Source organism: Bidens hawaiensis, unplaced genomic scaffold (genome assembly GCF_021521415.1).
Source record: "Bidens hawaiensis isolate Kalapana, Puna unplaced genomic scaffold, B.hawaiensis_p1.1 tig00016745_1, whole genome shotgun sequence".
Lineage (NCBI taxonomy): Eukaryota > Viridiplantae > Streptophyta > Magnoliopsida > Asterales > Asteraceae > Bidens > Bidens hawaiensis.
The window spans coordinates 229,700-242,622 of record NW_027492535.1 but is presented as its reverse complement, the minus strand read 5'-3'; the positions used below and the strand labels follow the sequence as shown (position 1 = coordinate 242,622).

Here is a 12,923-nt window from a genome sequence, read left to right as displayed (position 1 = left end):
CCATCTAATATTTTATCATATGGGTATCCTACCTAAAAAACGGTCACTTTATTAAAGGTGTTGCATTAAAAGAGCATGCGTCGTTTTATTAAAGGATTGTCATTACTAGTACATGTGTTTTTTACTAAAGTGTTGTAACTTGGACATAGTCAGCAGATAATTAACGTATTAGCCAGGGCCGGCCCATAGGGGTGGCGGGGTGGTAGACAACCACAGGCCCGACACCCCGCTAGGCCCGAATTTTTTTTCTTTAAAAAAAATATATTTATTTTTATTAAAAACAATATGTATATTTGATCTTTAAACTTAATTGCATGATCACTTGCTTGGTCTATTGGCAAAGGGGTATTACTCTCAATCAAAAGGTTATGAGTTTGAGTCTCATTTGAGACATGTTTAATGCTTTTTTTAAACAACAAAAATTTTACACAACTCATATTATAACCAAGTAAACCTATATAAAAATTTAATTGTTTAAACTAACAAAATACTCCTTTTTAATTAAGGCCCAAAAATTTTTTCGCCTTCGACACAAATTTTTTTTTGCTTTTTCGGAGCCGGACCTGGTATTAGCCCTTCAATTGTAATGAATCCATTTAATGCAAAATCAATGAAAATAAAAAAATTTTACAACAATGATAGACTTACTAAAATTTCCAATAAAACATTTATTAACTTACTAACAATAATCGTAGCTCGAAACATGTTTAATATGAACACAACTTGTAAATTCTAAACTTTTTTAAATTCATCGCTAACTTTTTTAAATTCTATTTATTTTTTAAATTCATCGCTAACTTTATTAACAATAATAGTAGCTCGAGACAAATTCCATACATAAAATCTCATGTAAACAAGCTATGTTGTGAGTGACTGGAATCAACTTGTTAAAAGTTTGAGTTGAGCCAAGCTTAAACAAGGTTGAGACCGATCTCAGACCTAAAAATAAATTCATTTAATAAACGATTTCAAGTTCAAGCTTTACTAAAAATGGCCCTCAATGTTTCTATTTGATGAAAACACATGATCAAGTTGTAACTAAATTGTTCATATTAAACATGTTTGTTTGATCACTTCAAACCTTGACCAATAAACAAAACATAAAGAATCTAGTTAAACACATACAAGATTCAAGACTATCAATGCCTCCATAGTGCATAACCCGAGTTCGAATAAATATAATAATAAGGTCTTACCAAATAATTTGAAGACCAATACTTTAACAAGAACAGACACAGAGTCAGTCTAGATTAGCAAACGGTTTGACCCAAGCCTTTGGGTGACTCCGTTGAATAAACGTTTTGTTTATTTCCATTTTCGCCCTTACCCGTTTTCTCCTCTGTCTGTTGACCCGACTGCGATGCTGTTTTGACCACTTTATTAACCACACTAGTTACCTATGACACACTAGTAATAACATACTTGTTTGTCATAATAGCAGAACCGGCTTTACTAACTGTTTGTTCAGCGGCTGCAAATGCTGACTTGGTGTTCTTGGAAATCTGAAGCTTTTGGTTGATATCTTTGACTTTTCGGTGACCATGGACGTGCCTGTGTTGACTTTTTGAATAAGTCCATGTTTCTGGTCAAAGGACTTGGCTTTAGTGACTGCATCTTTACCCAAAACAACACTCTTTGCAAACATGTTGCTCAAAGTGGAATCCGGTTTAACTTTAGCAGGAGCGTAAGTGTTCCTTCCACGTGGCTGTAATGTATTTTTTTATGAGAATATGTACAGGTGGAAATTTTTGGCATGGCACGAAAATATTAAGGTTTTGGGTTGTGATATATTCATATTTGTCGTGCTTAATAAATGAGTGGTGTTCAGGTTGACGTGGTTTAACCTGTTTAATTAAACAGACGACCTGCTAGCCCATTTAACCAATTGTTTTTCAAAAAATAGGCCGTGCTCAGGTTGACATGTTTAACTTGTTTAATTAAACAGGTTAACCAGCTAACCTATTTAACCCTTTTGAGTTTTTTCTTTACAGCCCACCAGCCCCGGGTAGCATTCAGATTGACCTGTTTAATTGAATGGGACATGTAACCCGTCTAATTATACAGGCCGACCGTTAAACTTGTCTGATTATCGACCCGCTAACCAGCTTAACCAGTTAGTTAAACATGTCGACCTGCTAACCCATGTTCAGGTTGACTTTTTTTTACTCGTTTAATTAAACAAGTAGACCCACTAACCCATTTAACCCATTATGTACAACCTGATTAACACATTTGCAACTTGGCCCGTCAACCTGTTTGGCCCATTTAGATAAACGGGTTAATCAGGTCATGTTCAAAGTTACATGATTTTAATTGTAGCTGTGTTAGGGTTGATGTTTTTACATGAATAAATATACGAGTTCTGTTCGAATTAAACAATTCAACCTGTCAACTAACCAACCCGATATGATTGACACCCCTGTTAATAACGTATGGAAATGAAAATTGTAAACAATTGGAAAAGGGGCTTTCTTACAGGAAGAGCCGTTGCAGCTTCTGGTGGAAGGTTGTACTCTGGGGCAAGGGTTACAGTGACAGTCATATCAGCTATTGTTGCTCCCTGATTAACACATTCAACTCTAAACTTAATTATATTCATGTAAAGGTATATATAATCTTCCAAGCTAAAACTTAGTTACTTACTGAAAGAAGAACAGCAGTATCTGCTCCTTGCGAGTCTGTGAAGGTGACAAACGCATTTTGGGAACAATCATCATTACTGCAAAGAAAGTTTATAGTTATCGTTAACAGTAAAGACAGAAAAAACACGAATGTTGAAATTACTACACTAACCTTTGGACCTCAACATACAGAATGTCGCCTGAAAACGAAAAGAACTCGCTTACATCTCTCAGTGAAGCCTTTAAAGAAAGATTGCTAACTTTTAACAGTTTTTGCCTGCACATATGGTACATACAGTTAACATTGTGGTTTATTAAAGCATGTTACATTTCAGTGCATTTAATTAATCCTGATGAATATTTTCCCTCACAAGACAGAGTCATCAATTTCTCATGTTTCGGATATATGTCCCCAGATTCATTTATATATGCCCGAGCACGAGCCTTGTGTATTTTTAAGTTTTCTCTCTTTTGGACTTCTATGCATTAACTTCACACTGCACAGCCGAGCTTTGGCTAAGCCTTCAGGGTACTACATCAAGTCCCGTATCGATAATCAACACACAAACTAAACGAATAACTCGCGTTTATATTAATCATAAAATATAACTTAAAAAACTGATTACAAACTCTATCTGAAGAAACACTAACCTGACCCCACGACAGATTACTGGTAACCTGGGGGTTGGATAGCTGTTTCCCACGAGGGGTTAGACCCTTGGAAGATGGTTCTTCTGATAACCTACAAAACAGACACCGTGAGCTCGTCACTGAGAAGGGGGGGGGGGGTTCCTCCTTGTGACCACCCTCCGGCGTGAGAATCAGACTAGATTGCTCTTTAAATATAAAAGTATATTAAGAGATTGCTAGAGCAGATATCAGGTATATTATGATGATAATGTGATAATGTAATGTTGAGATGATCATACCATTTGGGGTATTTATAGCCGAAAGTAGGTTTCCAAGGAGGTATGGCCGGCTGCTACAGTGTTCCTGTTCATCAACAGTAGCCTACGCACGTGCCCTGCTGGTAGTTGGTGGGTAGGCAGCGGCTGATAGTGAGCAGGCCTGCTGTGTACTATTCCCTTTCCACCAACTGCCGGCTATGCACGTGGTATGACAGTAGTTGGTGAGTAGGCAGCGGCTAATAGTGATACAGTACAGGAGCATGCTGCTCGCCATACTGTATCAGTGAGCTGTCGTATCTCTGATCAGATCTTTCGCCCATACCTCGTCAGGTACAGTAAAAGATCCTTCAGTATACGGACTGGCTTATTTGGGCGGGAGTATTCCCCCTCCCGCCTCTGTGCGGGATTGCTCCCGGCTTGGCTCATTCCTTCAGGTGACACTGAATGATCGAGAGCTAAGTGCCTTGTGCGTGTAGCCATGCTGCGCGGGTGGCCTTCCCTAATGGCTTGTATCCGAGGCTGCGGAGACAGGCGGAGTCCTTCACCATTGGGAGGCATTTCCTGCGGGACCAGCTTGCGTACTGCGCGTAAGGACGTCACGTCTCTGAGCATGGTTGGTTCTGCGGATCCAGTTGGTCTCTGCGCAGACTTCCCTGTTTAAGGTGAGTCTTGCGGGTCCAACTGGGCTCTGCTGGGACCTACCTCTTCAAGTCCCCCCAGTCCAATGTTCTTCTCATGAGTGTTTAATAAAGTGAGGTGAATTTTTGGACTTGAGCAAAGGGTTTTGAAAAGGGTTTTGTAAGGTTTTCCATGGGGATTCTTTCCGCGGAAGTCCTTGTCACTTGCAGAAATGCCCGAGTTTCCTGCTTGGTCTTTGGGTATGATGCGGGTATGTCTGTAACCTCCTCGCAAGTCAGGAGCATTGAGTCCCAGTTGTATGGATTTTCCATGAGGTTTTGGTAGTTTTGAACATAGTGATCAATTATGTTAAGACCACCAATTCCATCCTGGAGCTTCAAACAACGTAGTTCTCGACGTTCCCGCTATGCGGGGATGTTATTTCCGTTTTCGCAAGCATTGCCCAGAAGATCCTTCTTGGTTTCAATTCCCAGCGGAGCGCTAGGTATGTGAAGGGTTTTGCCTTAACACTGTACCTGCGCTCGTCTTACGGTTACTTTACTTCCAAGGTATTACTGGCGTCAATTCCCTGCGGGTGCTAGGTATGTGAAGGGTTTTGCCTGAACACTGTACCCGCAGCCGTCTTATAGTTACTTGGTTGCCGAGGTACTTGGCTTCAATTCTCTGCGGGTGCTCGGTATGTGAAGGGTTTTGCCTTTACACTGTACCCGCATCCGTCTTACGGTTACTTGTTTGCCAAGGTTTATTTGGCTTCAATTCCCTGCGGGTGCTAGGTATGTGAAGGGTTTTGCCTTTACACTGTACCCGCATCCGTCTTACGGTTACTTGTTTGCCAAGGTTTATTTGGCTTCAATTCCCTGCGGGTGCTAGGTATGTGAAGGGTTTTGCCTTTACACTGTACCCGCATCCGTCTTACGGTTACTTGTTTGCCAAGGTTTATTTGGCTTCAATTCCCTGCGGGTGCTAGGTATGTGAAGGGTTTTGCCTTTACACTGTACCCGCATCCGTCTTACGGTTACTTGTTTGCCAAGGTTTATTTGGCTTCAATTCCCTGCGGGTGCTAGGTATGTGAAGGGTTTTGCCTTTACACTGTACCCGCATCCGTCTTACGGTTACTTGTTTGCCAAGGGGTAAAGGGGTATTTTCCCGCTTACTTTTTAATATTTTCGAATTTTGAATTTTGAAATTCGAAGAGTTGGTGAAAAGATCAGAACAGTCCAAACCTCTGAAACGTCGTGCGACGGTTTCTTCTGACTGTGTCAGGACGTGCAGGAAGTTATGGTGACGTGACAGAACATGGTCATTCCAGTCGCTTTTTCAGGCGCGTGGGCGCGATTTTTCGGGCGCGTGGCCGCGAAATTACTGGCACACGTCCTTTCAACAGCTGTTGCCAGCTTGCTTTTTGCCACGTGTCATAGTTTCATTGCACATTCGATTTCTCTCTCCTCCGCATTAAATTCACCGCATTAATTGCGATTACTATATAAAGGGGTAGAGGGTTATTTGCAATTCACACTTTTCACTCTTCTCTTCATCTTTAAGGCGATTTCCGGCGAATACTCCTTTATTCAATCGAGTATTCTCTCGAAATCGTTTTCTTTCTCTGCAAGATGTCTTCTCGTGATGCTGAAGCTATATCTGACGACAGGGGTACTGCTGGCGAGTGCCAGTGTGCTCTGCCCGGCGATCAGTACCGGTATGTTGTCAGGAAGTTCATGCTCGATCATCTCGAGCCTGAGTTTCCTGAATCCCACCAGACCGTGTATGATGCCCCCAGAGGCAAGATCGGGGTTTATGCTGCATTTTTTGTCTATGGGAATCTTAGATTCCCGTTGACAAAATTTGTTTACCGTGTCCTTGAGAGGCACGGTGTTCATTTGACCGAGCTGCACCCCATGGCGATCGCCAAGATTCGCCATTTTGAGTGGGTGTGCCGGATTTTGGGCATCGAGCCCCATGTGGACCGCCTGATGACCTTCTATACCTGGAGGTGCATCCAGGGGTGGTACACCTTGACGACCCGTATTAAGGGTCTGAAGATTTGCGACACCGAGCGCAGTCTTCGCGCGTGGAAGCAGGAATTCTTCTACATTTCTGCCCGCGCCATCCCCCTTGCCATGAAGTTTAAAAATGGCCAAGCGATACCGAGCCTTCACGCCCCCAACTACCAGGAGGCGGAATGGTTTTCGAAGATATCCCGGATCCAATCTCCGGTTTACCGGTTTGCGGAATCCGGGATGGTTATGTTAGGGATGAGCCGGGTGTGGAAAGATGCGTCTCAGGTTCCCATCCTTCTCGAATACGGTTTGAACTCTATTCCCTATGGTATGTCTTGTCTTTCTTTTTGATACAAGTTTGTCTTCTAACTGTTTCTTTTCTTTCAGAGGGAAATAATTTGGAGTCGCTTCTGTTCCCGCGGGAAACCGACGGTCCCGCGCGGGTGGGTACTCGTGCTCTGGACGAGGGCGAATTGCCCATCCTGGAGCAAACGGCGGATCGTTTTGTGGAGGTCTATCCGCTGGGCCACGAGATCCTGAGCCACCGGCGGCCAGGTAAGGCGATATTCTTTCCTCAACCCCTTAATGCTGTACCCGCTGTTGGAATTCTTGACCTGTCTTCTTCTGAGGAATCCTCAGATGCTCCTCCATTCGTGCGGAAGAAGAAAGCTGCTGCCGGCGGGAAAGGGAAGGAGAAGGCCTCCACGGCTGGTCCGGTGGTTCTATCTGACTCGGAGTCAGATAGTGAAGAGGTGGCGGGGAAGCCCGGTGGTGAGAAGACCACTGTTCCGGAGGCTACGACCGTTACCTCCGGAGAACCAACGAAGACGACGGTGACCGGTACCAAGAGGCAGGCTCCATCGGGTTCCTCCCCGCCCGTCCGTACGTTCAGGGTCAAGAAAACCCGTAAGTACAATCATAATGTCTTTGCAGATTTATTACTTCTTAAATTTATCTAACACTTTCTTCTTTGTGCAGGCGTGGATGTTGACGCATTCCGGGGTGAAGCGCAGGGGAGTACCTCCCCGCCAATGACGGTAGGCTCGGTCAGCCTTCCTGAGGCGTCGACCCAGGCGCCTGCGCCTGCATCCGCTGGTCCAGTTGCTCGTTCCTTTGAGCCAACTGTTCCGGCCGAGATGACGTCACCGCCGGCCGTGAGTGCGATTTTTACAGCATCCTTCACGGAGCCGGCGGTTACTGCTGCTGCTGAGGAGGCGGCGACCGCGGCGGCGACCACAACGGCGACCACGGCGGCTGCCACCATGCCCGCAGCCACCGGCACCTACGGCCGGACCATCAGGTACGCGCAGGGCTTCCCGCCGATCTTTGCCCCCTTCCCGTCTGCCTGACCTGTTGGATGGATTTCCTTTAGGTTCAGGTGATGGGTTTGGCGGCTATCGGCCTGTCATTGACCCTACAGGTGCGTAGGGTTCCTTTCTTTTTCCCTTATGTTTTTTATCATCTTTTCCTTACTGCCTTTGTTTCTTTTGCAGTGTCGGATTCCAATGAAGTGTATGTTCCGCGATGGAACATACGCCGAGGAACAACCCTTCGTACCCCTGTGGAGTGCGTGGACTGGGCTCGCCACGCTGCTCCTCATGGTGCGTTGGGGGAAGCCATGGCTAGCTACCAGGAGGGTAGGCTAACCAATGAGCTTCGGGTTCTCCAAGCCCGGATGCAGCCGCGCGTCGAGCTGCTTTGTCGTGAAAACGACAAGTTGAAAGCAGCTCGCGCCAAGGACGTATCTGAGGCGCGTGCTCTCCGGGAGGAGAACCAACAGCTGGCGGCAGCTGCCGCCGACAAGGAGAAGGCCTTCAAGGCCCTCGAGGTTGAAGTTCAGGCGCGACTCGAGGCCCGCTCCAAGGCTGCCCAAGCTGTGAATGAACAGCTTCGGCTGGCCAGGGAGACTGCGCGAAACGCAACCGAGAGGGCTGCCAAGGCTGAAGCCGTTGCTGAGCCTTTGCGTGTGGAGAATGAGGAGCTCAAGGCCAAATTAGAGGCTCTCCAACGCGCTCATGATGCCTTGGCAATGGAAGATGCCAAGAAACTCCAGGAAATCTTGGACCAAAGAGGGGTGCTTGACCACACCGAGCGGAAGCTTAAGGGCGTCGAAGAGGCTGCCGCAAAGGAAGTTTTACTTGCCAACCTTAACAAGAGCGAAGCCGAACGCGCCCATAACGAAGCTCAAGCTGCCCTCCAATGGCTTCTTCGAGAAGCGTTGCCTCAGGTATGTTTAGCTTTATCTTCTCGCTTTTCTTTTGTAAGAAAAGGTTCTAATACTTGTATTTTTTCTTTGTAGGTTGTTCGTCGGGTCTTTTCAGAGACCTCTTACGATGATGCTATGACCGCAGCCCTCAACGCTTCTCATGAGGATGGGGAAAAGGCCGGCTTCTTGCTTGGTCTAGGGTTTGTTGAGAAAGGCGTCCCGCCTTCCAACTTCCCTTTGTTCAATATGGATACCGAAGCCATTTATGACCAAGCATTGAACCAATACGCCGCCTTCCCGCATCCAGTGGTGGAAAAGGTGGACGAAGTAGCTGCTGCTGATGATGGGTTAGCTGTCCTCAAAGCGTTCCTCGAACCACCCCGTTCTTCTGACGGAGCGGGTCCAAGTGGAAGCGGCCCTGAAGCTTGATCCTGAAGATCCCTTCCCATTGCTAAGATAGACTTGTATAGTTTTTTTTTTTTTCTTTTAGGCGGGTAGTTACCCGGCCATTCTTGTAATATATTCTTGAAATATTAATCTTTTTGCGTATAAGATTGTTATTTCCTTCTTTGGGTTCCTTGCTTTATAAACTTATGACTTGCATACTTAGTTTAAATTAGCAATTTTCCAAGTGTTTAGAATAAGAACCTTTGAACGTGGTTGATAATGGGTTAAAGTTTCGCTTCCTCCTTCGTGATTGTGCGGGTAGAACCGTCACTTGCACTTGGTAGGATGGCTAAACTTTAACCTTCATCTGACCTGCGTGTAGGTTTTCCTTTTCGAAATTTCTAAGGCATTAAGATAAGTTAACCTTTGAACGTGGTTGATAATGGATTAGAGTTTTTGCTTCCTCTTTCGTGATTGTGCGGGTAAAACCGTCACTTGCACTTAGTAGGATGGCAAAACTTTACCCTTATCTGACCTGCGTGTAGGTTTTCCTCATCCTTTTGAGGATAAGTTAACCTTTGAACGTGGTTGATAATAGGTGTGAAGTTTTGCTTCCTCTTTTGTGATTGTGCGGGTAGAACCGTCACTTGCACTTAGTAGGATGGCAAAACTTTACCCTTATCTGACCTGCGTGTAGGTTTTCCTCATCCTTTGAGGATAAGTTAACCTTTGAACGTGGTTGATAATAGGTGTGAAGTTTTGCTTCCTCTTTCGTGATTGTGCGGGTAGAACCGTCACTTGCACTTAGTAGGATGGCAAAACTTTACCCTTATCTGACCTGCGTGTAGGTTTTCCTTATCCTTTTTAAGAATTTTGTTTTGAACCGTTCGACGCGCGGTTGTCGATAGGTTAGTGTTCGGTTTCCTTTCATGATTCATGCGGATAGACTGGCACTTTCATTTAATAGGATAATTGAACTCTTCCCCTTCAACTGACCTGCGTGAAGGTTTGTCAAGTTATTGGGTTCGTGCGGGTAGGACCGCCTTCCCACGCAACGACTTCACGTAATGTGAACACCGTCACCAGTGTTGCATAGTTTAAACCGTTCGACGCGCGGTTGTTGATAGGTTATTATTCAGTTTCCTTTAATGATTCATGCGGATAGACCGGCACTTTCATTTTTGGGTGCTGAACTTTTTCTCAAACTGACCTGCGTGAAGGTTTGTCACGTTATTGGGTTCGTGCGGGTAGGACCGCCTTCCCATGCAATGACTTCACGTAATTATGCGGTGAAAACCGGCATATTAGTGTTCAGAAAAGTATGAATGTAAAATCATCAGCTTCGATGTTCTTAAAGAGAATCATTTCCATTAGAAGTGGCTCTTGGCCTTTTCTTTACAAATTGGAATTGATTTACATGCAGACTGTGTAAATGAGCTCCCTTCCATGTTGGGATGGGAGTGCCATCGAGCCGATACGCACCTGGTTCGGGATCTCGTTCTTTACGCAGCATGTAGTCTCAATGTTGAAGCTGGAATTTTTATTCGTTTTCCCCAGCTGGGGTTCTACACGCATCCGCCTGCTCAGCCTTTATTGCGCCACGAGGTGTGCGAGCGTCCCATCTCTGACAAATGCTTCGACCATGTCTTTTACATCTATGCATTCTTCAGTGTTGTGGCCTTTTGTCTTGTGGAAGTCACAGTATTTGCTCCGATCAGCATCGTGACGATGTCGGATTATTGGAGGCTTTGGCCATGGGAGCTCTTCAGTGGCGAATATCTCAGTGACGCTTTTGGTGAGTGGCGTCCATCTGGAGTTCCGGTGCGACTGTACATTATCCCTTCCGCCCACTCGATGTTGCAAGCCGGATGAGGTGTCAAAGTTTACCCTTGACTGCCAAATGCCTAGCTTTCGCTTTTTATTTAGTCTGGCGGTGAGGACGTTGTCTTCTCTGAGCATGGTTGGTTCTGCGGATCCAGTTGGTCTCTGCGCAGACTTCCCTGTTTAAGGTGAGTCTTGCGGGTCCAACTGGGCTCTGCTGGGACCTACCTCTTCACTATCAAACCCTAACTCGGTTTGACTCTTGATGAACCCTAGCTCGGTTACATCTCATGTGTGCCTCTTGGATGAACCCTAACTCGGTTGCATCTCACACCACAATTCTATAATGTCAAACCATATATTGGTTTATATAGACTAACCTAACTTGCTATCAAAGACATTACCTATTATAATTACAATACAATTAGGAAACATAACCAACTATGACCGACTTGTCAATATAGGTCCCTCAAGTTCACCGACTTTTGACTAGAGTCCAAAATTACTTCCAACACTACACGAGCTCGAGCCGAGCTTAGGCTCGTTTAATTTTTTTTCTTAAAATATATAAAAATAATTAAATAAGTATACAAATGGTAATTTATAAATAATAAACAAACCAAGCCCCGAGCTTGAAAAAACTCACAAGCCTAACTTGAGCTTTAGAAAAAGAGCTCGAATAAGTGAAAACGAGCACAAGATGCATAATTTTGTTATAACATAGACGAGTAATGTGCTTAATTATACTGAAAGTCAATCTCTCAATTTCACTTACCTCGACCAATTTCACATACTTTTTAAACTTAAGCAGATAGATAGATGCATACGAATTGAAGAAAAAAAGAGGTGCAATAATCACTCACCGACATTGCGAATGCTATATATGAGCTGATTCAGCTAGGTGAACTGCTAGCTATGGTAGAGGCACAGAGGGTTTTCAAATGAAAACGTATTTATTTTATTTAAATTTCAAACAAGGCGCCTTGGGAATAGTATTTATATGAAATAAACGTACTAGTCTTGTTGCATCAGGTACTATTTGTTCATGCATCAATCTCATTTTGTTTTTTTAGAGGCAGATTTAAATAAAAACCAAAAGAGATACCACTTTCAAGAGGCAAGCAGCTAAAACAAAAGAAGCTAAACAAAACAAAAAGAAAAACAACCCAACCGAACCACTAACTAAATTGAAAGACAAACTTTTGTGACAGGGTTGACAATTTTCTTTTACTTGTAGGTTTGTAGTTGATCTAAAAGATATAGTCTACACTATGGCGTTCGTACTACAAGTCATTAAGAAGTTTTTTCCCTGGAGAACACTTCTAATACGTCGTCTTTGATACAACTTCCATTAGGAATCCAAAAGATCCTAAATAAACCCTTCACAGCCTCATAGCATGTAAAAAAACTTTTTTCATTTAGTAAAGGAAGTAAGTGTAACAATCACTTTAAGGATATGGAATCGCTCATCCACCTCACCTTGCACTACACGAGTTTTTCCTTTCTAGTTCTAACCGTTCTTAAATCATGAAAATATTCATCTTTTACATACATTATCATCCTTCAACTTTTATTTATTTAGTTTTTTAATACCATGATACTTATTCACATATAAACTAATAATAAAAACACAATTAAATATATATATATATAAGTGTTAAAATATAGTTCGGGTCAATTGATTTCATATATACTTTCCAATGTGATGATGTAGTGACAGGAAATATGAGAATTTTTAATAGAGAACCAAGTTTAATCTACGCTAATAACATTTTGGAGGGATATGGGTGGCTCTAGAGACGAGATCAGTACCGTACCGGTATCAAAAATCCCGATCCTGAAAATCACAAATTATTGGTACTGGTACTGAAATATTCGGTTCGATACGAGCACCGGGACGGTACCAGTATTGAATGTACAAATTCGGGAAATACCGATACCAGTACCGTACCGATCCCGAAACTCAAAACTTTGGTATCGATTCGGTACCAACGATACCAAATCGGTAGCAGTATCGAATTTGCTCATCCCTAGGTGGCTTAATGAAGGAAGACTAGGATTTGTGATCTCCAGTTTGATCTTGAGGGCATCCGAGTTGGGGTGGGGTGAGTTTTTCCTGAAACTGAAGGTAACTTGGAGTGAGTTTTCTCCAAAACTGGAGATAACTTGGAGACGCTTAAGTGCTCCGTACGACGAGTAGATTGAGTTAGGTGACTTGTACGAATTACCCTGCCTTGTTAAAAAAGAAATTGACTTCATATGGGCCAAAGGCCAACCCAAATTTGGCCCGACTGGTACTCTTTAAATAAGGATAAACCTCACAAATTTCCTTTCCTCTGAAGCA

General features: G+C 43.7%; 1 pseudogene across 1 annotated transcript; it reads right to left on the bottom strand.

Moving 5' to 3' along the window:
• Positions 1 to 1,264: 1,264 nt before the first annotated feature.
• On the bottom strand, positions 1,265 to 2,906 carry LOC143551942 (binding partner of ACD11 1-like; annotated as a pseudogene). The gene is made up of 4 exons (XR_013138569.1): positions 2,794 to 2,906; positions 2,644 to 2,719; positions 2,477 to 2,560; positions 1,265 to 1,705 (listed from the first exon to the last, which is right to left on the bottom strand). The product of XR_013138569.1 is annotated as a binding partner of ACD11 1-like (transcript).
• Between the last annotated feature and the right edge of the window lie 10,017 nt (positions 2,907 to 12,923).